The sequence below is a fragment of the Oncorhynchus mykiss genome, chromosome 23, assembly GCF_013265735.2.
Source record: "Oncorhynchus mykiss isolate Arlee chromosome 23, USDA_OmykA_1.1, whole genome shotgun sequence".
Classification (NCBI taxonomy): Eukaryota; Metazoa; Chordata; class Actinopteri; order Salmoniformes; family Salmonidae; genus Oncorhynchus; species Oncorhynchus mykiss.
In genome coordinates, this window is record NC_048587.1 from 25179938 (window position 1) to 25193594 (window position 13657).

At 40.6% G+C, this 13657-nt stretch overlaps 1 protein-coding gene across 1 annotated transcript in view; it reads right to left on the reverse strand.

Moving 5' to 3' along the window:
- Positions 1–12388, reverse strand: part of LOC110502487 (receptor-type tyrosine-protein phosphatase epsilon) — a 61070-nt gene extending 48682 nt beyond the window's left edge. The window contains exon 1 of the mRNA XM_021580534.2: positions 11981–12388. The gene's annotated coding sequence lies outside the window, so the exon portion shown is untranslated. The remainder of the gene's footprint in view (positions 1–11980) is intronic.
- Positions 12389–13657: the final 1269 nt, after the last annotated feature.

Below are 13657 nucleotides of genomic sequence, written 5' to 3' on the forward strand. Positions count from 1 at the left end.
TGTTCTGCCTTATTATTATTTGACCATGCTGGTCATTTATGAACATTTGAACATCTTGGCCATGTTCTGTTATAATCTCCACCTGGTTGGAGCCTGGTTCCTCTCTAGGTTTCTTCCTAGGTTTTGGCCTTTCTAGGGAGTTTTTCCTAGCCACCGTGCTTCTACACCTGCATTGCTTGCTGTTTGGGGTTTTAGGCTGGGTTTCTGTACAGCACTTTGAGATATCAGCTGATGGGCTGATATAAATAAATTTGATTTGATAAAACATTGCCCTCAATCCTTGATCACCATGTTGTGCACAGTAGCCTGCAAGAGCCCAGCAGATATAGTAACAGGAACCCCACACTGACCAAGGACCGTCACTGATGGCACAGCCCCACCCCCTGACCAGGTCGTGCACAAACAAATCACATTAGAGAAGCTGTCAGTCAAATATGAATCATAGTGTATCCAGACAGAAATGGCCCTGTGAATAATGTATGGAGCTGGAAAGATAATGCTGCTTTAGCTTTCTACTGGACATTTACTAACGTTACGTCACTATGATATTATTTACAGACGAGGAAGGGAATGAAGTAAAGCATTACTTGCAATTAAAAAATATGTGAATATCAATAACCAACTATTATCTGGGGCTAGATCAGTCACATTGCCCTAACATGGAATATCGCTAAGCATACACTATGTCAGGAGTTTTTCAGGAAAATAATAAACCAAATGGAGCTAAGCACAAGCAAACCTGGTAAGTCTGCTTTCCAACAGACACTGGGAGATGAATTCACCTTTCAGCTGGGCAATAACAATAAACAATAAAACACAAGGCCAAACCTACACTGGATTTGCTTACCAAGAAGACTGATTGTTCCTGAGTGGCCAAGATACAGTTTTGACTTAAATCTGCTAGAAAATCTATGGCAAGACTTGAATATGGTTGTCTAGCAATGATCAACAACCAATTTGACAGAGCTTGAAGCATTTTGAAAATAATAATAAGCAGATAATGTACAATCCAAGTGTGCAAAGCTTTTGGATAGTTAAAGAGAAAGACCCACAGCTGTAGTCACTGCCAAAGGTGATTATAAAATGTATGTTAGAATCATTACAGTGGGAATTCTTACAGTGCATTCGGAAATAATTCAGACCACATGACTATTTCCACATTTTGTTACATTACAGCCTTATTTTAAAATGGATTAAATAAATGTTTTTCCTCATCTACACACAATACCCTATAATCACCAAGCGAAAACAGTTTTTTAGACATATCAGCAAATGTATTCAAAATTATTTACATAACTATTTTCAGACCATTTGCTATGATACTCAAAATTGAGCTCAGGTGCATCCTGTTTCCATTGATCATCCTTGAGATGTTTCTACAACTTGATTGGAGTCCACCTGTCTATATAAGGTCCCACAGTTGACAGTGCATGGCAGAGCAAAAACCAAGCCATGAGGTTAAAGAAATTGTCAGTAGAGCTCCAAGACAGCATTGTGTCGAGGCATTGTCTCTTCCTAGAGCTGGCCGCCTGGCCAAACTGAGCAATCAGGGAAGAAGGGACTTGGTCAGGGAGGTTACCAAGAACCCAATGGTCACTCTGAAAGAGTTAATCTGAAGATGGGAGAACCTTGCCAGAAGGATAACCATCTTTGCAGCACTCCACCAATCAGGTCTTTATGGTAGAGTGGCCAGACGGAAACCACTTCTCAGTAAAATGGCAAATGACAGCTAGCTTGGAATTTGCAAAAAGGCACCTAAAGGACTCTCAGACCATGATAAACAAGATTCTCTGGTCTGAGGAAACCAAGATTGAGCTCTTTGGCCTGAATGCCAAGCGTCACGTCTGGAGGAAACCAGACACCGCTGATCACCTAGCCAATACCATCCTTACGGTGAAGCATGGTTGTTGCAGCATCATGCTGTGGGGATGTATTTCAGCGGCAGGGACTGGGAGACTAGTCAGGATTGAGGGAAAGATGGAGCAAAGTACAGGAGAAATCATTCATGAAAACCTGCTCAGGACCTCAGACTGGGGCAAAGGTTCACCTTCCAACAGGACAACAACCCTAAGCACACAGCCAAGACAACGCAGGAGTGGCTTCGGGACAACTCTCTGAATGTCTTTGAGTGGCCCAGCCAGAGCCCAAACATGTCTGTAGAGACCTGAAAATAGCTGTGGAGCAAAGCTCCTCATCCAACCTGACAGAGCTTGAGAGGATCTGCAGAGACGAATTGGAGAAACTACCCAAATACAGTTGTGCCAGGATTGTAGAGTCATACCCAAGAAGACTAGAGGCTGTAATCGCTGCCAAAGGTGCTTCAACAAAGTACAGAGTAAAGAGTCTAAATACTTATGTACATATGATAGAAGTTTGCAAAAAATAATTAAAACCTGTTTTATCCTTTGACATTATGGGGTATTGTGTGTAGATTGAGGACTTTTTGTATGTGTGTGTGTGTGTGTGTGTGTGTGTGTGTGTGTGTGTGTGTGTGTCTATACACACATTCTCAACCTGATGCAGGACTCCATCACTCTCCTTAATTCAAAAAGCCCTTACACAGCCCGGAGGTGTGTTGGGTCATTGTCCTGTTGAAAAACAAAGGATAGTCCCACTATGTGCAAACCAGATGTGATGGCGTATCACATTACAGGGAAAGGTTTTACAGTGTAAAGTAGACACATGCTATAGGCCAGAATAATTACTCAATTTGCCCATTGACTAAGAGAGAGGACATATGCCAGTCATTAAGATTGTATGTGTGAAGTCATCGTGTAGTACTCCTCTGTGACTTGATCATTCATTCATACTTACTTACAAACACACATCATCAAGTAGTGCATAAGCCATGCATAGTCTACACATAGCAGCCAAAACATTGGTTGGAAAATATTTCAAAATAATGTGACATTTTAAACGCCGGTGTTGGAATTACAAATGCATTGTAGGCTTCTTAGTTAATGACAAAATATTATGTTGTATTTTAAGGGAAGTGTCTTGCTAGTTGCTCCACTACGAGGCGTCTTTAAGCAGAAAGAGTTAATAAAAGGGCTGTTCCACGTGCATGTAGATATATTTCTGGGATGCAGGATAGGAAATCAAGCTATAGGTTCACAGAGAACAGCTGATCTTATGGTAAGGTGTTTAACATTCCTTGTCACTAACATCTGTAGTTGTGGTTTCTAGACATACTGAACACGGATGTGTGGGGACGTTTGATGAGGTTTTGCCAAGTGGATGTGTGGAGATGTGCCATTGAAATGCTAATGCTAGATACATATTCATCACAGATATTGCATTTCATGTCATAAACGACTGTGATCGATTTAGAGTGTGGATGGACGAGCAAAGCAAACCTCAACCAATGACTCCAGAGATCCCCACCCTTGAGTTTTAGGGGACCAAAAATTACACTTCTAGGCCACAGCCAAGGCGGGACCAGGAACCGGCAAACATAATCATTACAATTACAACTCAATGTATCCTCCTACAACGTGGGGTCCAACTTTATCAGAACTCTTCACGTGTTCATCATGCTGAAAAATAAACATTACAGTTATTCCACAATGATGGGAAATACATGGTAAGTAGTGTCATAATTATTTTACAATTTAGTAAATTTGCATACGCTCTTACACAGAGTGACTTACAGTAGTGAGTGCATACATTTTTCGTACTGGCCCTGCGTGCGAATCAAACAACTCTGGCGTTGTAAGTGCCATGCTCTACCAACTGGGCCACACGGGAATCATAAAACATACTGTACTTTACAGTTTCAGTTTCTAGGATGCCATTCAAGAACTACGCAGCACCGTCATCTTTTCAAATGTTTCAAATTAGCTTCTCACAGCCGGGTTTCATGAACTGCTTAAGTTACGTTTTAAAGAAACAGCTCTTTGTGTTAGCTTGCAGACGGGCACAGTAAAGTGAAAAGACACTTCCTTCTTCTCCCTCAACATTTACTCCATTTACCACTGGCATTCCCTATAAATGAACATCCTCTCCACTGAGTCAGATCAGGACACATCAAGTTGTTTAATGATATCTGATGTACAACTGATGTCCTTTTGATGACCTTGCGCTTTGTGATGCTGCTATAAACAGTCTATTACAGTAATCTTATAGCAAGGCCCAATGATGATAACAGAGACAGAGGTTTTGCAAGGCAGTGCACTATAACTGACACATCCCAGTCCCACATCCCACAATCCATATAAGGAGCATGGGCAATTCCATTCCCACACAGTTCATCATTATGATTACACGGAAACGTTGTTGTGTATTTTTTTGGAAAGCCAACCTCCTCCCACAGCTTTCCCTACAGGGAAGTGAAAGGCAGGCATAACTCATCAACTTAGTTTGCTCCAGTGTGACTAATGCATTGTAACATGCAAACTCAGGTTGATACTTCAATGTGTCATGTTTCCTCTCCTCCAGGGACAGATTTAGCCTATGCATATGCACACAAGTGCATACAAGGTCTCTCTGCCTCTTCTCTCTCTCCATTTTACTTTCTCTCACTCCAACAGGCCTCTTAGTAACAGAATACTTCTTAAGCATCCTACTTCAAGGACACAAGGCAGACTAAATAAAATATGTAACAGCATTCTAGTGCCTCTTAACTTCATCCCAATTGTAATTACCCAGCTGCTCACAAACAGATGTATAGTAGCAATAAGCTCAGATGCACCCTTCAATCTTAGATTTAGTAGAACACACACCAGGGTGGTTTGCAATTGTCAGTCAGGGTGGTTTGCAATTATGGTCTGCAATATATGCCAAATGAGCCAAGTAGGAGCATACTACCAGGGGTTGAAACATAAACCATGTGGATTGTATCAGCACATATGGGTATACAGGGCAGTTCAAAATAAACTACATTTTCTATGAGATTTAATATATTTTTATATAAGCCAGACACTTTAACACAATACTATGCAACTCAATCCTTGTAAAGATTTTAATGAACGAAAGACAAAATCTTGCAGCATACTCCAAGCAGAATAGGAATAATGAAAGATGGGCAATGTAGCCTTTGTGTTTATTTCTTACGATTTGCAAACAAAGTGAAGTGAACACGGCTTCCCAGTGTCCTCCCTATTGATGGAATGGTAAACAGTTCACAGCCAATTCCCACTTCAGATTAGCAGGAAAATGGCTGAATTGACCTCTATCTAGACTCATTCTCCTCAGAGATGGACAATTCATCCATATCCACTCCCTCTCATCTAATCTCTCCCTCCTCTTTTCATCCATCCCATGTCCAACTGCATACCTGATGGGGACTGTAAAGGCTGCAGGATTAGATTTCACAGCTGTAATATAATTGTGCTTCTATGGCAACCATTGAATTATTCCTCAGGCAGATGGCAATCTGAATCTTTTCAGCAAACAATGTCAGAGCACGGAAATGGATCTTGACATTCATATAACAACCATGGACAACCATGGGCGTGTTCTGTATGTGTTCAAGTGTATGAACCTAGTGAACAGAAACAGCAGTGATACCATTACTCTCAAGATAATAAAAACAAGTGATTCATTCAACTACACATTTATTTAACATATTCTGTGGTGTCAAATTGGTGCTGATAAAGAAAAGGAGATGAAGAGATACTCATGCATGGATTTAGCCAATGGGTCAGCATTACTGAATGTAGTCACTGGTTACTTGAGTCAAGATGAGGAAGTACATAAGCTTAGTACATAGGTTCAGTCAATGCTAAACCATTTTGAGTGAACTTAAACCAATAGTAACTCAAGATTCTAATAATCTGAACTAGGACTTCTGCTAAATTATTTAAATTAGCCCTTCCTTCCTCTTCCTTGTAAGAGTAGACACAGTATATTGAATGCTGTGGAGATACAAAACCCTTTGGTAAAATGTTTTGTCCAATCAAAAGCATAAAGAGTAATGTTGTTACTCCATGGGAATAGTACGTATTTGTAAAGGTCCACGTTACACACAAAATACACATACAGTATAAACTATGCCATTTCTTTGAAATGTCTGTCTTTAACCGAATTGCAATTAAGCAAAAGCCAAACCTGCAAAACACTGTTATTGAAGTGATTACCTTACTACAATCAGAACATGGAAAAAAGTAATCATGAAATGAATCATCTCCATTTGAGCAACACGTATCTAATCCCATCCAACATATCTCCAGGTGTGGAAAAAAGACAATATATTATTCATCGACTTCTGGATTAAGCATCTGTTTATCAGTCTAAAATGATCTAGCTTTTTTTTCGTCATTTGATCAGGGATAGAACTGAAGGACATTACAGCACTAATATTGTGAATGAATAACATCTATAATTAATGCGTGAGAATACTGATTAATTTCAATGCTCGGCCTATGTCACATATTTGACCAATTACTGCCAAATGTACCTTAGAGTCTATTTGCTGTTATACAGGCTAATAGGGTTTCGTCACAATAAACAGAGAAAGTGGGGCAAAAAAGTATTTAGTCAGCCACCAATTGTGAAAGTTCTCCCACTTAAAAAGATGAGAGAGGCCTGTAATTTTCATCATAGGTACACTTCAACTATGACAGACGAAATGAGAAAAAAAATCCAGAAAATCACATTGTAGGATTTTTTATGAATTTATTTGCAAATTATGGTGGAAAATAAGTATTTGGTCACCTACAAACAAGCAAAATTTCTGGCTCTCACAGACCTGTAACTTCTTCTTTAAGAGGCTCCTCTGTCCTCCACTCGTTAACTGTAATTAATGGCACCTGTTTGAACTTGTTATCAGTATAAAAGACACCTGTCCACAACCTCAAACAGTCACACTCCAAACTCCACTATGGCCAAGACCAAAGAGCTGTCAAAGGACACCAGAAAAAAATTGTAGACCTGCACCAGGCTGGGAAGACTGAATCTGCAATAGGTAAGCAGCTTGGTTTGAAGAAATCAACTGTGGGAGCAATTATTAGGAAATAGAAGACATACAAGACCACTGATAATCTCCCTCGATCTGGGGCTCCACGCAAGTTCTCACCCTGTGGGTTCAAAATGATCACAAGACCGGTGAGCAAAAATCCCAAAACCACACGGGGGGAACATGTGAATGACCTGCAGAGAGCTGGGACCAAAGTAACAAAGCCTACCATCAGTAACACACTACACCGCCAGCGGCTCAAATCCTGTAGTGCCAGACATGTCCCTCTGCTTAAGCCAGTACATGTCCAGGCCCGTCTGAAGTTTGCTAGAGAGCATTTGGATGATGCAGAAGAAGATTGGGAGAATGTCATATAGTCAGATGAAACCAAAAATAGAATGTTTTGGTAAAAACTCAACTCGTCGTGTTTGGAGGACAAAGAATGCTGAGTTGCATCCAAAGAACACCATACCTACTGTGAAGCATGGGGGTGGAAACATCATGCTTTGGGGCTGTTTTTCTGCAAAGGGACCAGGACGACTGATCCGTGTAAAGGAAAGAATGAATGGGGCCATGTATCGTGAGATTTTGAGTGAAAACCTCCTTCCATCAGCAAGGGCATTGAAGATGAAACGTGGCTGGGTCTTTCAGCATGACAATGATCCCAAACACACCGCCTGGGCAACGAAGGAGTGGCTTTGTAAGAAGCATTTCAAGGTCCTGGAGTGGCCTAGCCAGTCTTCAGATCTCAACCCCATAGAAAATATTTGGAGGTGGTTGAAAGTCTGTGTTGCCCAGCATCAGCCCCAAAACATCACTGCTCTAGAGGAGATCTGCATGGAGGAATGGGCCAAAATACCAGCAACAGTGTGTGAAAACCTTGTGAAGACTTACAGAAAACGTTTGACCTCTGTCATTGCCAACAAAGGGTATATAACAAGTATTGATAAACTTTTGTTATTGACCAAATACTTATTTTCCACCATAATTTGCAAATAAATTCATTAAAAATCCTACAATGAGATTTTCTGGATTTTATTTCTAATTTTGTCTGTCATAGTTGAAGTGTACCTATGATGAAAATTACAGGCCTCTCTCATCTTGTTTAAGTGGGAGAACTTGCACAATGGGTGGCTGACTAAATACTTTTTTGCACCACTGTATCCTTTCAATGGTGTGCCTTTGTTAAGATTATCTGATTTTAGAAAGGAATGTAAACAAATCACAGCACACATTCAATCAATCCAGTCCCCAAGAATCCTGTCTGAAAGGTTAAATGCAGGCTCCTGTTATGAACATCAATATTACCTAAATGAAGAGCACACATAAATGTATTTATACAATGGGTGGGTCTAAACCTTGGACACTGATTGGTTAAAAGCTATGAAGTTGAAATGCCTTTTTACTCTGTTGCCTCTCACTGCGCAATCCAATGTCTCATCAGCCCAGGCAGGGAAGTTATAGACTTGATCTACACTAATAAAAAGCATCTAGACATTATCTCACATTTCCTTAAGACTAACATGTAGTTTTCAACAGCAGAGATTTGTATAAACCTTGCTGTCTATCTCTCTGACATTTGCAACATTGTTTCAATATTCAGATTCGATCTCCAACTGTCCCATAGTAAGAACGTGTATGGTTCGGGATTCGGGCCGAGAGAGAGCCAGGCAGCTTTTCTCAGCCAGTCGAAATCATGAATCAGCTGGCATCATTTTTATGGATGTATACAAAGAAATGTCAATTGAAAAAATGTCAAACGAAACGAAGTGCAGCTAGTTTGCAGTGTTTCCAGCTTCAGTTGGAAGTTATTGCGTTAGCTGTGTTGTTGGCTAGCTCCCCTAAATAACAGTGTCCTAAAGAGAGAGCACATTTTCTATGCCAGGCGAAATCGTACCTCATTAGGTAATTGTTACGGATGTCTCCAAATAAATGTCACTAGCAAACAGCTTAAACAAATGCAGCTACTGTTGTTATTATGTCTGCACTGTTGGACTTGACTGTAAATTAGCCGTAGTTGGCTAGCTACAAAGGTTTGCGAAAGTATTTACCCCCCTTGGCATTTTTCCTATTTTGTTGCCTTACAACCTGGAATTAAAATAGATTTTTGTGGGGTTTGTATAATTTGATTTACACAACATGCCTACCACTTTGAAGATGCAAAATATTTTTTGTGAGATTTTTGCCCATTCTTCAAGGCAAAACTGCTCCAGCTCCTTCAAGTTGGATGGGTTCCGCTGGTGTACAGGAATCTTTAAGTCATACCACAGATACTCAATTGGATTGAGGTCTGGGCTTTGACTAGGCCATTCAAAGACATTTAAATGTTTCCCCTTAAACCACTCAAGTGTTGCTTTAGCAGTATGCTTTGGGTCATTGTCCTGCTGGAAGGTGAACCCTCCGTCCCAGTCTCAAATCTCTGGAAGACTGAAACAGGTTTCCCCTCAAGAATGTCCCTATATTTAGTGCCATCCATCATTTCTTCAAATCTGACCAGTTTCCCAGTCCCTGCCAATGAAAAACATCCCCACAGCATGATGCTGCCACCACCATGCTTCACTGTGGGGATGATGATCTCGGGGTGATGGGAGGTGTTGGGTTTGCACCAGACATAGCGTTTTCCTTGATGGCCAAAAAGCTAAATTTTAGTCTCATTTGATCAGAGTACCTACTTCCATTTGTTTGGGGAGTCTCCAACATGCCTTTTGGAGAACACCAAATATGTTTGCTATTTTTTTCTTTAAGTAATGCCTTTTTTCTGGCCACTCTTCAGTAAAGCCCAGCTCTGTGGAGTGTACGGCTTAAAGTGGTCCTAAGGATAGATACTCCAATCTCCGCTGTGGAGCTTTGCAGCTCCCTCAGGGTTATCTTTGGTCTCTTTGTTGCCTCTCTGATTAATGCCCTCCTTGCCTGGCCCTCTCTTGGTAGGTTTGTTGTGGTGCCATATTCTTTCCTTTTCTTAATAATGGATTTAATGGTGCTCCATGGGATGTTCAACATTTCTGTTATTTGTTTTATAACTCAACCCTTATCTGTGCTTCTCCACAAGTTTGTCCCTGACCTGTTTGGAGAGCTTCTTGGTCTTCATGGTGCCACTTGCTTGGTGGTTCCCCTTGCTTAGTGGTGTTGCAGACTCTGGGGCCTTTCAGAACAGGTGTATATATACTGAGATCATGTGACAGATCATGTGACACTTAGATTGGACACAGGTGGACTTTATGAACTAATTATGTGACTTCTGAAGGAAATTGGTTGCACCAGATCTTATTTGGGAGCTTCATTACAAAGGGGGTGAATACATATGCACGCAGCACTTTTCTGTTTAAAAAAAATAAAAAATAACAAGTTATTTTTCCCCATTTCACATCACCAATTTGGACTATTTTGTGTATGTCCATTACTTGAAATCCAAATAAAAATCGATTTAAATTACAGGTTGTAATAGAACAAAGTGGGAAAAACGCCAAGGGGGATGAATACTTTTGCAAGGAACTGTAGCAATAGCAAGCAAGGGATAAGAACGTTGCCAGCCAGTATGGCAATGGAACATTTAGAATGAACGACTGAGTCATGTTCATACACACAGAACAAAAAGACTGAACGACTGGGTCGGTCTCTGGCAACCGAACCAATGGAATGAACGACCACCCGGATTGGGTAGCAACCCTACATTTGTGTCGGGACTATATTTTGTGGAAGGATGAAATAGTCCCATAGTAAATACAGAAAAGAACATGTAGGGGTTGGGAGTCGGCAGGAGAAATACAGGCAGGCAGCTTTTATCAGCCAGTCGAAATCCTGAATCAGCATAGTTTTTATGGCTATATACAAAGAAATGTCAATAGAAAACAGGTAAAACGAAACGAAATGAAGCTAGTTTGCAGTCTACCCAGCTTCGGTTTGACGTGAGTGAATTAGCTGTGGTGTTGGCTAGCTCCTCTGAAGAACAGTGTCCTGAGGAGAGCACATTTTCTATGCCAGGTGAAATATCGCATCATTAGCTAATTGTTATGAATGTCTCCAATTAAATGTCACTAGAAATACATTTCTCCAAATAACCATTGCAATAGAACATTTATTACGAAACGTTTGGGTCACGTCCATAGCTATAGAACAAAAATACTTAACGACCAGCCTGGCTTGGGTAGCAACCCTAGATTTGTGTCGGGGATATATCTTGTGGAAGGATTAAATGGCATGAATAAATTCAGCAAAATAACGTTTTTTAATGAAAATATGTCAATCATTATGTTAATATAACCCGTTGTATAAAAGTGATAATGCCCTCGAAGGTGGTGTTTGGAGGATATATTGGCATGGTTTGCCAGCCCTTGTAGAAACCCATGTCAATAGATAACATATCTACTGCACCCCTACCAATTACAATATCGAGCAATTTCTTAGATACACAGCTAGAATATCTACTTTTAAAAGATGCACATGTCTCTATCATTGAAGGTGGTCAAGGGTGAACCACAGTTGTGACATTAGGCAACCTGCTGCTGTATTTGGGTAGCCTACAAATAAATATCCAATGTGTATCTGCTCCTCGCCCCTGCCTAATTCCGTCTAAACCTGGTGGGCTAACCTCAACACCCTGTCCTTAGTGACGGTGTAAGATACTGCAGGTGAATATGAGCTTCTGAAGGCTCAGAAAAGTGCATTTTAAACAGGGTTAGATCCACAGTGATCAAACGTTATCAATGAATGCATTCGTGAACATTCTTGGTGGTCGCAAGAGGAACGGGTTTGCTCTACGTACTGTAGTGTAGACGTCGCCACCCTCGTATCATGCCAATTTAAGGAACTCGAATTATTCATGTTGCATTCAAAGCTAGCACACAATATGCCTGCTGCATGGACAATATGAGAATAGATGTTTTGACATCTGCCATATATAAATGCGCTAGGCCTATTCACAGTGCTCGTTGACACGGCTTGAATTGTAAAACATGATTGGTTGGGTAGGCTATATTGGTTCGGTCTACATTAGAGAGCTATCTCAGAACTGTTTTTTTGTTTGTTCACTAGGCTCAGGCTGCCATATGAATAGAAGTGGCATCATCAAAGCAGATACATTCTTACCGTAGAGATGTAGGAAATGTGATCTCGCAGCGTCTTGATGAATTATATGGTTTATTGGCTGAGAAAAAAAACTGTGTTTTTATTCGCTGGTGTTAATGAGAAGTGGATATGAAAACGAAGACTATCTTCCTTGCCGCAAACCTCTTACGAAAATATTAATCTTGCTGCCCGGCCAATGATGCTGTTGTACAAAAGTCGCTATGAGCGAAGTAGGCCTGGTCCGTCCCACGGGGCGCATATTCTACATGAATCTACATCAGGCAGGTAGGAGTGAGCATTACTGCAGAGCGGCGCATCATCTACATCCCTCAATTCGTAATGATGATAGCTGCTGAACGTTCCATGATATTAATTTTCTCTGATTCTCTGTTTTTCCTGTAAACACGCCTACGTATTGAAATTAAAGTGACATCGCACAAGTAGGATACTAGCATAAGTGTAATAGGTCTAATATATATATAATAAACAGGGACTTGACACATAGCACATAAAGTGAAGAGAATTAAAGTCAGATGATTTCCTGGTAGCCTAAAATGTTGTTTTTGTTTTATGTTTAGGCCGTTCTAAGGTGTTTAGCCTACTACAATGACTAATTCCTGAACATAGGCTACACACTTAATTATTAGTCTACACCGTTTTATTGAAAGGTTGATTAACGTTCGTATCTTGTTCGAGAATCACACAATAACTACGGTAGGCTATCAACAGAGCCATCTGTTGGTAAGAGAGAGCAAACAGCCAACAACACACACAAACAATGGATAGCCAACAGTGTCTCGGGGCCTAGGGAGGTGAATAGTGATGCGTATTCCGTTCAGTGAGCGGTTTGGCTCCCAAACGGCTCTATAAAATAAAATATGTTTTGTATTGTTTCAAGTCAGTTTGCGATAGTTTGACTATGATTGGCGATAAAGCAATTGTAATTATATTATTAAATTAAATCATACTTAACCACAATGTATTTAAAAATGCATTGGTTTGTTATGAAAAATAATGCTATTAAACATTTGCATTTAGAGTATAACTTTTGAATGTATATAAACAAAGGGCATGTAAATCTAACCATTCAAAACGAACACAATCTGAACAGCATAATATAATATTGCACCATATCAGAAAAAAAAACTTGCAAAACTGCAGCATCCCACTTAAAACATTGAACTGGTCCATCTTTTCTCTCTCTTCTTTATTGCCATGTTATAACCAGCAGCACACAGCAATGCTGACCATATTTTGCTTTTATGAGAGATTTGCATTCAGAAATGCAAGCTGCCTCACTTTCGAGGGGCTGATGCAGTTTCTTCTCCCAGTAATTATTTGTTCCGTTTTAGAGAAGAACCTCTCAGAGGGAACGGATGTGGCCACTATGCAGAGTCTCCCTGTAATGACTTTAGTAAGCCGTGGGTAGACAGAGGCCTTGTTCTTCCACTAGCTCAGATCCTGCTGAGGGATTCCTTCGTGCTGCATCCCCAGTTACTCTCTCGTCAAACAGCATCTGCTCTCTTCTTTCTGTTGCCCTGGTGTCTGAGCCAGCTGACCGCTGGGGCTCTCCCTCCCTGCTGCGTAGGTTATTCTTTGAAGAGCCTCATCAATTGCTCTGGCAACACTGAAAGCTAACTTCTTAAACCTGGGGTCAAGTGCAGCGGTTTCTGATAGCACGTGATTATGTTCCATTCT